The sequence below is a fragment of the Triturus cristatus genome, chromosome 12 (genome assembly GCF_964204655.1).
Source record: "Triturus cristatus chromosome 12, aTriCri1.1, whole genome shotgun sequence".
In the NCBI taxonomy this organism is placed as follows: Eukaryota; Metazoa; Chordata; class Amphibia; order Caudata; family Salamandridae; genus Triturus; species Triturus cristatus.
The window spans coordinates 528549716-528565576 of NC_140595.1; the positions used below are offsets into that span (position 1 = coordinate 528549716).

The window sequence follows — 15861 nt, forward strand, 5'->3', positions numbered from 1 at the left end:
ATGTCAGTATTTGATAAAGTAATATACTGTCTTGCTTTGTAAGTAGAGAGGCAGCATATTTTAGCCTGATCTAATGGAGCACACAGTTTTTAGCCCCATGGCTGCCAACCAGATTGTAGCGTTTTTACATGGTCTTCAATGGCTGCTGTGCTGGGTTGATCAATATGGTCTACATGGGGTCGAGGTCTGGATGCCGAATATGATGGACGTAAACCCTTAGCGCTCCTGTGTGGCCCATCATAAAGCAATATGCAGCACTTAACGCTTAGTACTGGCCCATCGCGTAGAACCTTAGCAGGGGTCTGCATCTGGCAGATGTAAGAATGGATAGTTTATTGTTGTTGAGTTAGTAAAAACCATAACAAAAATGAGTAAAATACAACAATACAATTCCCTAATTAAAGGGAGACGTTAGTCAACATCACGAGAGTGGGCAGGATGTATCAAAAACAATTTTCTTAAAAAGAGAATTTGGATCACATAACGAATGACCATGAATCCTTATATGCATATAGTCTGAGCTCTTGATGTTGTAACTAACCAAGGCTAAGGACACAAACTTCTTTCTAAATTCCATTCATGCTACATATGTAACTGAGAGTAGTATACAAAGTGCAAAAAATTGCCAATTCAATGTGCAAATATGCCAAGCATGCTCTGGGCTTGAATTGCCAAAAGTATAAAGTGCTTTGTGCTGCATAGAAAGTTTTAGGTTCTAATTAACGTTTGAACGTGCTAAAATTTATAAAAGTTTTATTAAAATTACTTTGCAATCAATTGGACCCTTATCTCAGAACGTTATCTTTAAGATCATCGAACTTGTGATTGTTGAGAGATTGAGCAATCCCTTCTACCCCTGCTGTGTTTGTAACTGTTTTTTTATTTGTTGAAGAGACATTTTATTGTCCTACAGGAAAGCTGCAACAAGCAGCTATTCAGCAAAGCCATCACAGCGGATCGGCATGATCTTATATGGAGTGACCGGAAAGCCGGAACTAGGAGTTGTCGTCTCAGTTGATTGACGGCGGGGCAAATGCACAGGTAATGTTGAATTGTCTCTTCCATTCTCCCACAGAGCCGTCCATTCTCCCACAGAGCCGGCCAAGTTTGTTTCCACGATGGAACCTGATCTTTTGGGGAAAAAGCTCCCAAACGAATAAGAAGAACTAAATGCTGCGTTGTTGGAGGAATATGGTTTACGAGCTATGGCTGTGGCGCTCAGTTCATGAACGATGATAGGACCATCCATCCATATTTTTTCCTTGCTGTCGCCATCCATAATGTTTGGCTGCTTTATTAGAGATTTTTTAGGTCTCGGCTAGCGTGGCTGCGCACATGCGCAGATCGCTCGTCGAGATTTAATGTTTTTGAGTAGCTTCAGAAAAGGGCTTTAAGCCCCGCCCCTTCTTTTCCATTGGCTGGCGTCACCGTTTATGCTAAACGGCGAACAGCCATTGGAAAAGAGCTTTCCATGTTGCCACCCTTTGGCTTTTTCAGACGGCACACTTGGACGGGCTCACCAGCTTTCCTCCCGTCGCAAACGTTTTCTTATCTTTATAGGGCATGTGTTTCAAACACATGGCCCCATAAAGACAAGCTCCGGCGCGATCCTGCGACAGGGAAGGGATGTGGGGTTGGTTTAGGGGGCGTAATATAAACTGTGCACATATCCGAGGGAATCTCCCGACGTGATATTTTAGTGGTCACATCGCACAGCTCTCTTCAGCTGCAACACTTTGTGAGTGATGAAGGCAATGTCTGTCCCCCTCAAATGTCTCTCTGCCCCACACACAGCTCTCAGCAGCCATAGAGTCCTGATGCCAGGGCACTAGCCCTCTCACAACTCCATTTGCATGTTTGTGTATCAAGCAGTGCGCGCTTGCTGCTGCCCGGTGCAGGAGATAAAACACAGCAGTTCTGATTCCCGAGAACTCCTGCCTGCACACCAGCTCTTCCGAACCCCCATCAGAGTGACCTGTCTCCTCTATTGTGCGCATTACGCCCCACTCTGCTTGCTTGCCTCAATTCAGGCTGGTCTAGGGCCCACGGCCTGGCAGGCTACAGCACCTCAGGCCTGGCCTGCTCGTCCTCGGCACTTCCCATTAGTAACAATATATACTGCCTCTCTACCCCTCTGGCAGCCCAGCCCCCTCTTTCTCCCTCCACCCTGCAGTCCCACACACCTGTCTTTCTTCTACCCCATGCGGCCCCCCTCCCCACTGACCCCGCAGTCCTGTCACGCCGTGCCCTCTGCTGCTGAGGGTCAAGGTATGGGCTCTCGCTCCTTCTTCCCGGATCAGCAGTTTCTTTCTGAAGTAGTGTCGCTATGTGATACTCTCACACGGATCTGCGTGGCTCTGCTGCGTCTGCAGCTTTCATCTGCTGCAAAGGATGCGCCGCCTGACCAGGGAACCCGGCAGTGACGTCACTCTCACCTCTTGTCACCAGGGCCGGCAATTGGTCGGGTTGGGAGCAAAAAGTAAAATAGGTCACCTTTGTAAATCGCAGTTTGAGAAGTAACTGCTCACGTTTATACTTCTTGCGAACTGTTTATGGAGATTAACTACATTTCTGAGGGCACGTTGTTAGTGGGCACCCGACCTCCACATTTTGAACAGGAGCAGCACAGAGGCTGGGACTGAACAGCACCTAAGGCGCGTCCAAATCCTCTTCTAAGAGGTTGGCACCTGTGTGGCCGTCTACAGCATGGCCACAGGCTGTGGTTTGGCGGGTTTAAAAAAGCAATGACCTACAAGGGAATGGCTGCTTCTCAACATGTGGAAAATCAAATAGCACAAACAGATGGTCTCCGAGTGACAGCGGCAGGACTTTCAGGATGCAGAGAATGACCTAGGTGAGGGTGGTCTCAGAACTTGCACCCTCATATACATACTCACCACCTGTGCATTCATCTCAGTAAGTCAAGCTACCTCTCCAGGGATCTTTCTCTAACCTACGTGTCACTTACTCCTTAACTATGCATGTTCTATGAGCAATGAAAGCTTGCATTTGTCTTCCCTGCTGGATCTGTAGACGCCTCTAGATGTCCACAACTGCTGCTAACAGCGATTTGCATATGGTGCAAGAGGTTAGAGCGTTGATGGCAGGCAGAAGCCACATACCATTGCCTGTAGAATGTGCTCTTCACACACAAAGGATTCCACACACTGTAGGACAGTGCTGGGGGTTGAGCTCATACCACACAGATCTATCTACTGCAGATCCCAGGTTAATAATCCTAGCGGGACAGACTTTACCTTGCATCCTTGTGAGTTCAACCACTGGGACAGATAATCACACCTACTACATAAATGTCAAGAGACAATTCTGTTTGTAGTGCAAGGATTATAAAAGGTAAATGTAATATTTTATTTCAAAATTCATCAGCCTCTGCTGGGTTCACGGCTCTGCGTTTCGTCCACGTTTGAGCAGATTTTGGCTTCCCCGCCCACCCTGCAGCTGATTTTGCTATATCGGCCCTTTCATCTTGCCATGATGTCCTCGTTCACTATTTGCCCGCTGTGTTGTTCTAGAGCTGGGCAGAGCACCAAGCTGTACCAACCTGAGAACGATAGTCACTTACAGCTCGCTTTTTTCAAACAATCCTCTTCCTCCCCTCAAGCCCTCCCCTCCCCCACCCCAAACAAAATCCCTAAAGTGTTAGCATTCCAGTCTCCGTTCTGGTTAAAGAAGATTACTGCCCAATATTTCCAACCAAGACCGTTCTTTGATGTGGGCCTTCGCAGCTTCTTTGCACTCGGGAGTGTGCAGTTCAGCATGTAATGGAGCGCGGGGACCTCAGATGGGCCGAGACTCTCTACTACTCTCACTCTCTACTACTCACTCTCTACACTACTCACTCTACTACTCACTCTCTACTACTCACTCACTCTACTACCTACCCTCGCTTCTACTCTCTCTCTACTACTCACTCTCTACTCTCTACTACACTCTTTACTACACTCTACTCTCTACTACTCACTCTCTACTACTCTACTACTCACTCTCTACTACCCTCTACTACTCACTACTACTCACTCAACTACTACTCTACTACCTATTCTCGCTACTACTCTCTACTACTCACTCTACTCCACTCTTTACTACACTACTACGCTCTACTTATTACTACTCTATACTCCTCACTCTCTACAACTCTCTCTACTACGTACTACTCACTCTCTATTACTCTCTACTCTGTACTACTCACTCTCTACTACTCTCTACACTACTACTCACTCTCTACTACTCTACACTACTACTCACTCTACTATCTATCTACTACTCACTCTCTACTACTCTCCTACTCTACTACTCACTCTCTATTACTCTCTACTACTCACTCTATACTACTCACTCTATACTACTCTCTACTCTGTTCAACTCACTCTCCACTACTCTCCACTACTCACTCTCTACTATCTACTACTCACTCTCCAATATTCTCTACTCATCTCTCTCTACTACTCTCTACTCTGTACTACTCACTCTCCACTACTCTCTACTACTCACTCTCTACTACTCACTCTCTACTACCCTTTACTACTCACTACTACTCTACTACCTATTCTCACTACTACTCTCTACTACTCACTCTACTCTCTACTACACTCTTTACTACACTACTATGCTCTACTTATTACTACTTTATACTCCTCACTCTCTACAACTCTCTCTACTACGTACTACTCACACTCTATTACTCTCTACTCTGTACTACTCACTCTCTACTACTCTCTACACTACTACTCACTCTACTATCTATCTACTACTCACTCTCTACTACTCTACTACTCTCCTACTCCCTCTACTACTCACACTACTACTCTGTACTACTCACTCTCTATTACTCTCTACTACTCACTCTCTATTACTCTCTACTACTCACTCTCTACAACTCACTCTATACTACTCACTCTATACTACTCACTCTATACTACTCACTCTATACTACTCACTCTATACTACTCTCTACTCTGTACTACTCACTCTCCACTACTCTCCACTACTCACTCTCTACTCACTCTCCATACTCACTCTCTACTACTCACTCTCTACTATCTACTACTCACTCTCTACTACTCACTCTCTACTAATCACTACTACCTACCCTCGCTACTACTCTCTCTCTACAACTCACTCTCTACTACCCTCTACTACTCACTACTACTCACTCTACTACTACTCTACTACCTACTCTCGCTACTACTCTCTACTCTCTACTACACTCTACTACACGACTACGCTCTACTTATTACTACTCTCTACTACTCACTCTCTTCTACTCTATACTCCTCACTCTCTACTACTCTCTCTACTACGTACTACTCACTCTCTACTACTCTCTACTACTCACTCTATTACTCACTCTCTAATATTCTCTACTCCTCTCTCTCTACTACTCTCCCTCTACTACTCTCCCTCTACTACTCTCTACTCCTCTCTCTCTACTACTCTCTACTACTCTATACTATCTACTACTCCCTCTACTACTTACTCTATACTACTCACTCTCTACTACTCTACTACTCTCTACTACCTACTCTCGCTACTACTCACTCTCTACTCCACTCTTTACTAAACTACTACGCTCTACTTATTACTACTCTCTACTACTCTACTACTCACTCTACTACTTACTCTATACTACTCACTCTCTACTACTCTCTACTACTCAATACTCCTCGCTCTCTACTACTCTCTCTACTACGTACTACTCACTCTCTCTATTACTCTCTACTCTGTACTACTCACTCTCTACTACTCTCTACACTACTACTCACTCTCTACTACTCTCTACACTACTACTCACTCTCTACTATCTACTCTACTCCTCACTCTCTACTCCTCACTCTCTACTCCTCACTCTCTACTCCTCACTCTCTACTCCTCACTCTCTACTCCTCACTCTCTACTCCTCACTCTCTACTCCTCACTCTCTACTCCTCACTCTCTACTCCTCACTCTCTACTCCTCACTCTCTACTCCTCACTCTCTACTCCTCACTCTCTACTCCTCACTCTCTACTCCTCACTCTCTACTCCTCACTCTCTACTCCTCACTCTCTACTCCTCACTCTCTACTCCTCACTCTCTACTCCTCACTCTCTACTCCTCACTCTCTACTCCTCACTCTCTACTCCTCACTCTCTACTCCTCACTCTCTACTCCTCACTCTCTACTCCTCACTCTCTACTCCTCACTCTCTACTCCTCACTCTCTACTCCTCACTCTCTACTCCTCACTCTCTACTCCTCACTCTCTACTCCTCTCTCTACTCCCCACTCTCTACTCCCCACTCTCTACTCCTCACTCTCTACTCCTCACTCTCTACTCCCCACTCTCTACTCCCCACTCTCTACTCCCCACTCTCTACTCCCCACTCTCTACTCCCCACTCTCTACTCCCCACTCTCTACTCTCCACTCTCTACTCTCCACTCTACTACTCTCCACTCTACTACTCACTCTCTACTACTCTACTACTCACTCTTTACTACTCTACTACACTCTCTACTACTACACTCTCTACTACTACACTCTCTACTACTACACTCTCTACTACTACACTCTCTACTACTACACTCTCAACTACTACACTCTCAACTACTACACTCTCTACCACTAACTCTCTACCACTAACTCTCTACCACTAACTCTCTACCACTAACTCTCTACCACTAACTCTCTACCACTAACTCTCTCCCACTAACTCTACAACTCTTTTCTACTCTCTACTACTCTCTACTACACTGTACTACTCACTCTCTACGACTCACTCTCTACTACTCACTCTACTACTCTTTCTACTCTGTACTACTCACTCTACTACACTCTACTACTTACTCTCTACTCTCTACTCACTCTCTACACCTCTCTCTACCTCTCTCTCTACTACTCTCTACCTCTACACACACACACACACATATATATATATATATATATATATATATATGTTCCAACAAAATGCCCAAGCATGCCTGGACGCACTCAATGCTGCTATAAACCAAGGTTTTTATTGAATCATGGCGACCAGCAGTCACATTCCGGTATTTAAAATCTCATTGCCGACGCGTTTCGAGGTCTTTAGCCTCTTCTTCATGGGCGGCTGCTTCAAAGTCTTTAGGAAAGCCCAGCACACTGTTTAAGTAATGTCCCGCCCTTAGTGGGTGTTGCATAGTGCACGGTGCATGCTGGTACTTGAAGTTCATACTCTCAGTGAGTTCCAATAACTTCTTTGGCAGCTTATCTTGATACTCTTAGTAGAGCTCCGGACAAAATGCTGGTCTATTAAGCCTTAACAGCATTACCGTGACGGTGAGAGATCGTTCCCACCACAGCCTCTTTGTTTGCTGATGGTGCGCTCCAGCGCGGCAGGGCTGCCGCGTGATCAATGTTCCAACAAAATGCCCAAGCATGCCTGGACGCACTCAATGCTGCTATAAACCAAGGTTTTTATTGAATCATGGCGACCAGCAGTCACATTCCGGTATTTAAAATCTCATTGCCGACGCGTTTCGAGGTCTTTAGCCTCTTCTTCATGGGCGGCTGCTTCAAAGTCTTTAGGAAAGCCCAGCACACTGTTTAAGTAATGTCCCGCCCTTAGTGGGTGTTGCATAGTGCACGGTGCATGCTGGTACTTGAAGTTCATACTCTCAGTGAGTTCCAATAACTTCTTTGGCAGCTTATCTTGATACTCTTAGTAGAGCTCCGGACAAAATGCTGGTCTATTAAGCCTTAACAGCATTACCGTGACGGTGAGAGATCGTTCCCACCACAGCCTCTTTGTTTGCTGATGGTGCGCTCCAGCGCGGCAGGGCTGCCGCGTGATCAATGTTCCAACAAAATGCCCAAGCGTGCCTGGACGCACTCAATGCTGCTATAAACCAAGGTTTTTATTGAATCATGGCGACCAGCAGTCACATTCCGGTATTTAAAATCTCATTGATATATATATATATATATATAATAACTTTGGCGCTTTTTTCAAAACTAATGGGGGGCTATGCTCCGCTCCTACCCTGAAAAAAGGGGGGTCCCAAAACGCGTTTTCCCCATGCATTTTCCCATAGGGCCTTTAGTCCGAGCTACAGCCCGAACGGCTGAACAGAATTACTTGAAATTGGGCAGAGAGGTAGTCCTCAGGTCAGGGATGTGCCTTTTGCAGGTCTGGTGTAAATCTGTTCAGTAGGTCCTGAGAAAATAGCATTTAAATCAATATATATATCTGTAAGCGCGCTCCGTGCGCTTACGGTAAGCTTACCGTACGCGTACGGTGCCGTGCGCGAGCTCAATTCTGATTGGTGGTTACATGACTGTAAACATTCGAATCGGTCGAAATCAGAAAGTATCGGCCGCCATTTTCTGTCTCTCGCACTGAAAAACAAAGGTTGATAACATGAAAAGGGGGCAACGAAGAGAGTTGCAGACCTCCTAGCGTTCGTCAGGGGGTTCACGAAGGACCAAAAAGTATGAAAAATAAATTTAATAATTTTTTTTTTTTAAATCGCGGAGTGCGCGTACGGTAAGCTTACCGTACGCGTACGGTAAAAAAAAAAAGAATTAATCACATTTAATATATAAATCTAAGGACCCCCAAGGGAGAAAAAAACAATTGATATTTTGTAAAAAATGGCGAGGCGTGCACGGTACGAAATGCGCAACGTGGGCGCTCGGTTAACTTAGCATTTAAAAAAACGTACAAATTCACTGAAAAAACCATAGGTTTCACACAAGTTATAGTTAGCTGTACATTTCACTCGTAAAAAACCAATGAAATTCCACGTTATAGTTAGATCAGGTAACTATAACTTGCGCGACTGCAATGCACAATGTGTCATTTCAGATGTCATCATTGATGTCATGAGTGATGTCACTGACCATGTCATAAGTGATGTAATATGTGACGTCATCAGCAGTGCATTGCGGGGGCGCAAGTTATAGTTACCTGATCTAACTATAACGTGGAATTTCATTGGTTTTTTACGAGTGAAATGTACAGCTAACTATAACTTGTGTGAAACCTATGGTTTTTTATATATATATATATATATATATATATATGTACATACATAAATATATAAACATATATACACATCTGCATATCTATATATATACAAATATAAATGCATGCATACATATATACATATATGCATACATATGCATGTTATGTACATGAAAGTTTGAAAAACACTAATAAAACCAAAGCTAAAAAGCCACCTAATTACAAACAGAAGTGCTTTAACTTAAACGAGGACGAGACCTATCGCATTTTCAATGCTAGTTTTAAATGCAGGGAAGCTGATGTTTAGACCCTACACTTCAGTCAGACTGAGGGCAGTTAGCGCTTGCTGGAGCACTGTTGGCCAGTTGTTTTTGCTTTCGGGCCGATTCTTTAATTTTGAACAACAGGGTGCTGATAATGATTCTGGGTGTGCCGCTCTCATTCTCTAGCACAGTTTAAATATTGCTGCTGACCTAACCGACAATTGGTGGAATAGTCTGAATTCCAGTAGGACCTGTGCCTGAGGGATGAATTGCGGGATTTGAAAAATACCTTTAAACAAGTTGGATTGCTGTTGGTTCAAAAATTTCGCATCTTTACCTTTAAGAAGTTCTGAGACATAGGTGAGTGTTTGAAGGAATTTGTTGGCAATTACTTGTAAAAGGTAAGCATTGGACGGGCACTCTAGTTTTGTTCGTAATTTGTTCAGTGCATAGCGCAATTTATTCGCCTGTGCTTGTCTTTTTGTTAGATGCTCTTTAAATATTCACTTGAAGTCTATAACCACCCCTATGTATTTGTATGAACCAACTATCCCTAATCTGTTCCCTACTGCAGGCCATTTCAATTTTGAATTATGCAGTTAGTATTTATAGAGAAGCACATCCCCTTTGTTTTATTATAGTTCAATTTCAGTCAGAGCGCCTCAATGTATTCCATCAATTGGGTTATCAAGCGCTGGAGGCCAATTGGAGTCTGAATCTGAACGAGTTACTTACCTTCGATAACGATGTATCTGGTAGAGACATAGTCTAGCCGCAGATTCCTTAACTCAGAATATCCCCAGGCGTCAGACTGGATCCGGAAAACTTTCCGCAGCAGCACCTCTGCCCGCCAGGGGCGACGCCGCACGGCTCCATTGTGACGTCGTCCACGGAGCCATATCTGCCCCTACCGGCGCGCCGACATCAGTTTTCGTCAGATAAACTTTTCCGCAACGCGGAGCCACCACCAAAAAACTGTTAGAATATGGGAACAGTGTGCGAAAATGATGAGACATGGAATGATGATAAACAGCACCATAAGGAAAATGCCAGGCACTGTATATTGGAAACTAGTAAAGGGAAAGAGCAGAGCACCACTCTGTGAAGCAACCCTGCAAAAGTGAAGGCCAAGCACCCTGGGAGGTAAATGAAGATGTAAACAACATCATGACAGACAACAGAAAGTCCGCAACCTTAATGCATAGCCGTGAAGGACAACAAGTCCAGAACATCGGAGCTAGGACAATTGACCACAAGACGTCACCAGAAAGAGACATTGTATCCCCAATAAGAGATTAAAAAAATGTGGCAGAGCCAATAGACCTCAAACCACTGGAGCACAAGGGTAGTAAGAGACTCCAAGGCGATAAGAAAGGGAGAGCGGGGGGCAGGAAAAGACACAAATAGAACCCACACCGTACAACCCAGGACGCAAGATTGGAAGGGATACATGACACATGAGCATACCGTCCAATCACGAAAATGGGCGGAGTAGAGCTATGAAAGAGGAATGAAGCATCCTGCGTGTAAATAAAGTGAAAGTGTCACCCTGCAGAAGGATTAAGCCACCCGGAGGGAGGCGAGCGTAGAAAGTCCAAATTGAAAAGGTCCTCGCAGAACGGGCGGGCGTTAAGGAATCTGCGGCTAGACTATGTCTCTACCAGATACATCTTTACCGAAGGTAAGTAACTCATTCATCTACTAGAGACATCTAGCCGCAGATTCCTCAACTTAGAATAGATAACAAAGCCATACCCATATAGGAGGCGGGTCTGCGACTGAACCCCACAAAGTTCTAGAGAGAACTTGGCCGTCAATAATGTGACTAAAACAGTGCCGTTAATCATGTGACGAAGCACAGTGGGGACAGTGATGTCAGCGTAGCTAACTCCGAGACCATGAAGCTCAGAACAGAGCGGAGAACAATGTAAGGCAAAGGTACCACAAGCCGACAAGTACAGCCCGAAAACCCTTTTTTTGTATAACTGGTTGAGAGAGGGAAAGCCCAAAGCCAGAATGCGTGTCTTGGAGCAAGAGTACACAACTTCGACAAGGGAAGATGAACAAAGTTTAGGGCCCGAGGGATCCGCAGGATCCGAGGGGGTCGACAGAAAGCAAAAAGCAAACACCGGTCGACCGGGCAAAACAGTGGAAAAAACACAGTTGAACCTGCGCCTGCAAGATACAAGGGGCAACGGAGGCAAAAGGCTGACCCTGCCCAGCAAGTGCCGGTATGGAACAAGAAAACACATACTAGATATGCTGGAGTTAAAAGGACGCTGAGGACACCGCCAGAAGAGGAACTGGACCTAGGGTTTGAGAGATCCACCAGATGTAATGTGTCGCCTGTAAGCAAAACGCAGAGAGATGGCAACTGGTATGACAGAAGCGCATACTGGCCCAGTATGCAGAAGAGTGGAAGAAGCACTGTTCAAGCTGCATCAGCCAGACACATGTGACAACATCAGCAGGCGACCAATCCATGGCCAGAAGGCCGGTAGTAAAATAGAAGACACGCCAAGACATAGGCGGTCTGTCACAACCAGCGAAAGGGCCAATAGCACACAGCCTATCATCAAAGTAGGAGCGACACTGTAAGACATTGAAGCATACCAGAAGGCACCTAAGCACATCGTGTAGATGTTGGAACCACAAGAAGAAAGGAAAGACCTCCTGCAGGGCAGCGTGAGCAGCTCAGATGCGCACAACATCAAGAGGGCAACGGTCCAAAAGGGGGGGACCAGGCAGCCGAGCACTACATAGAGGTGGTGGTGCAAGCAGACCACGTCAGTGACCACATACACCGCATGAAGGAGAGAGCAACATCCTCCCCTTGCACAAGAAGAACCACGGTCCCCTGCAAGCTAGAGGCAAGCCCGTGGTAACAGTCAGGATCAATGTAAGTGCCCCGGACCACAGGAAGCAAGTATTCCGAAGAAATACGCCCCATGAAAAATCACAGTATGATCCAAGCAGAAGTGTGGAAACACCTGTGCGGGGTAGCAGGGAATGTGGAAAAAACCACCATAGGAGAAAAGAGGCCACATACAGCAGAGACATAAATGCTAAGCTAGTACCATGGAGGACGAGCCCAATAGGGGCTGCGTGCCCACGTTTGTACTAATAGTACTAAACATTGCCACATAGCAGCGGAGACAGTGTGAACCGTAAAAGCAAGGATAGAAGCACTACAGACAAACGGGACCAAAGGCACCCGAAGTGCGACAGGGCGATGCTAGTAAGAGGATCACAGAACAAACGACAGGGAGGGACTCCCCGAAGGATGTCCGCGAGGAATACTTCATAGGAGCGTACTAAGGTAAGGCAGTCGCCCAGCACCAGCATATACCCCACATAGGGTAAGTGTCAACCCCTGATAAGGGGATCCTCTTGGGCAAAACACGCAGTCAGAGGACTGAACCGAAGATGAAATCAGCCACATGGCTGAAATCTAACAAATTAGAGAAGGCGTAACAGCCGTGGACATCAATCTCTACACGTTTGTGATCGAGGTGTAGGAAAATAAGGCGTAGAACCGTGCAAAAGTTATGGCAACCCGGACAAGAGCCAGGAGACTGCCGAATCCGCGTGGGGATCAAAAAGGTCCACACCATTAAACGGTAGATCTCTGAGGGCATCCCGAACATTATCTGGGAACCGACTGTTCCGCAGCCATGCATGGCGGCGCAAAGCCACAGATCGAGCAAGAGCTCGTCCCACAGAGTCAGTGGCATCAAGGGAAGAACGGAGCAAAAATTGCGCCATTCCCCTGCCATCAAGCAGAAGCCGAAGCAACTGTGACTGCGGCTCCTCTGGAACAGAAGGGAGAAGGGTCACGACCAAGTCCCAAAGGGTCGTGGATGAACGCGCGAACACACACGCAGTATTCAATGCGCGGATACACGCACTGGTAGAGGGAAAAAGTTGGCGAGCACATGCGTCCAGCCACCTAGACTCCCTAGTGGGAGGTAATAATGGCAAGGTGGATGAAGACTGCAAGTTAGGCCGTAGGGTGAGTGGACAGGCAGAGTGGATCACCCAGAGCCGACGGTGCCTACGAGCAATAGCCCGATCAACCGGGTCACCAGAAGAGGGCCTTGCCCACGTGCCACACAAAATGTCAAATAAAGAGCTGCCAAATGGCAGCAAGAGCTCCACCTCAATAGGCTCCTTAAGGAGCAGATCCATTAAGAGATCAGACAGCAGGGGGACCACAGGAGGATGAAAACCAAGAATAGCGGCCGCCCTGTGAATGGCACGTACGTAAGCAGCACCAGCTTCAGTTGCCATCCGGCTAGGCGATAATAAGCAGTCGGTAGGAGACTGTTGAAGACTAATCCGTCCACTGGACAACAAAAGTGGAGGAGCCGGAGACTGACCCGAAGGCCAGGTAACACAAGGCACGTGCACCATAGGCCCCCGATCCGGGGAATCCAGAGAAGTGTCAACCTCTTGACAAGGAGGCGTTGTTGCCTGCACCGGCGTCGATCGACACCGTGTGGAGGTCACAGTGAGGTCCGAGGAGTCGGGAGGAGCACCAACCTCGTGAGAAGGCTTGGATGGTGGCACCGGCGTCGATAGACGTCGGGTTGGAGTCGTAAGGAAGTCGGCGACCTCCAGAGGGACTCAACCTGGACGCCGCCCGACGTCGATCCTACTGCAAAATGTGCCCGTTTGGTCAAGCAGGGCATCGAGCCGGTGCCGCCTCCGACGTCAGCGCAGGAAGCCGCTCAGGGCTATGTGAAGCCTGACGGAGTGGGCTGGACAGACGACTGGGAGGACCCACTGGGCTGTGACCGGTCAGCGTCTTATTGTCTCCGGAACCGGAGTCGATGCACACAGCCGGCGCCGAGGAACAATCCGGCCGCGAGGACCCAACATGAGTGCCCTCCACCTGTTTGGGACCCGAAGGCGCTCCAGGGACAGGTGGGGACCCAAGGTACGACTGGAGTGCAATAGAATAAGCCTCCATTTGGGCACACGTAGCTCCAACCCCTGGAAAGGGAGGGTATGGAGAAAGCGACTGCTTGGCGCCCTTACCTGGCATAAGGTGAGAGCAGCGGGTGCCAGCAGGTCGCGAATGGGAGGAGGACCTCCGTGCTTGCGCATCTCTGGATCTCTGGACTGAGCCTGATCCGGAGGGGGAAGAGCGGCGACGCGAAGGTGCCAGCAGTTTCATATGGAGCTCTCTGAGGGATTTGGGCTTCATCCTCGGACAGACGTCGCACTCTTTGGAGTCGTGGTGCACGCCGAGGCACCACATGCACAGGCTTCACAAGCCTTAAAACCCAAGGCACTGCACACTGTTCCGGCGCCACCCCCGGTGCGCAGAGGTGCTGCTGTGGAAAGTTTTCTGGATCCAGTCTGACGCCTGGGGATATTCTAAGTTAAGGAATCTGCGGCTAGACGTCTCTATCAGATCGTCCCATATATTGCAAGCTTCTGATTGGGTGATTTGCTAACTTGGGTGGATCGCTTTGGACTTCCGACAGCCTGGCGTCTAAGTCTGCCATATAGATGTTGAATAAGCTGGGCGCTAGCACACATCCTTGTTTTAGGCCTCTGTGAGTGGGTATCTTCCCTGTGGTTCTCGTCTTTGCCTAGCTTGACTCTGACCCATGTTTGTGAATACAAGTGGACTATGGCACCAAGTAACTTTGACGGGATGACCCATTTTGCCATCTTTGACGGTAAGTGCTCTCTTGGGACCCTATCGAAGGCTGCTTTTAAATTCACAAAACAGGTGTACAGTTTAGTGGACTTTTGAAGGGTTTTTTTCTGCAAGGAGGCTCAATGCTAAGAAATTGGTAGTTGTACTTGTGCCTGGTCTGAAGCCAGTTTGAGTGATTGGAAGGATCTTACTAGAAGTGACCCAGGCTTCAAGGTCAAAAAGAAGGTTTGAGGAATTTAGTTCGGCTTCAACATCTATTAGTACGATCAATCTGTAATGTGACGTGTTCGATCTGCTGCCAGATCTAAAAATAGGATGTAGGATGCTGTCTCTCCATGATGCAGGTATGTTATTTGTTAAAAACGCATGATTGAACACTGGGGTGAATTGCCTTTCCCAGAAAGGTTAGTCCATCTTGAATACTGCATTCGGTAGGGCATTCAGGCCGAGGGGCTCTTCTGATCGGAGTTTTTTTAAGACGTTACTGCCTTGGGTTTAGTTTAGCAAGGGTCCCTCATTCAAGTTTCCGAAAGGATCGTATATCATTGGAGCCAAAGCTTGGTGGTGTTTCACCATTGATGCTTGTTCATCATTCATATTCAGATGTTCTATCCAATCTGTTTCGGAAAGGTTTGTGTTATGGTGGCGAAAAGAGCCATTGGCTATATTATTTATTTCTTCCCAAAACAGCATGTTTTTACTTGTTTTGCTTATTTGCAACAGCTTTACCCAGAGGTTTGTTTGATATGATTTCTCTTCTGACCAGACTGCGTTTTTGTATTGAGGCCTAAGCGTGTTAATTTGTTGATTCGTACTTGAATTGCTTTTTTAAGCGTTTTTCCAGTGTGATCTGATCTCCTTATGCAACTGCCTTTCTTTCAATAAAAGCGAGTTTGAAAACCAAGATGTGTCTTTCCTACTTCTAT

At 46.7% G+C, this 15861-nt stretch overlaps 1 protein-coding gene across 1 annotated transcript in view; it reads right to left on the reverse strand.

Moving 5' to 3' along the window:
- Positions 1–15861, reverse strand: part of NUP93 (nucleoporin 93) — a 451198-nt gene that overhangs the window by 245167 nt on the left and 190170 nt on the right. The gene's annotated exons all lie outside the window — the stretch shown is intronic.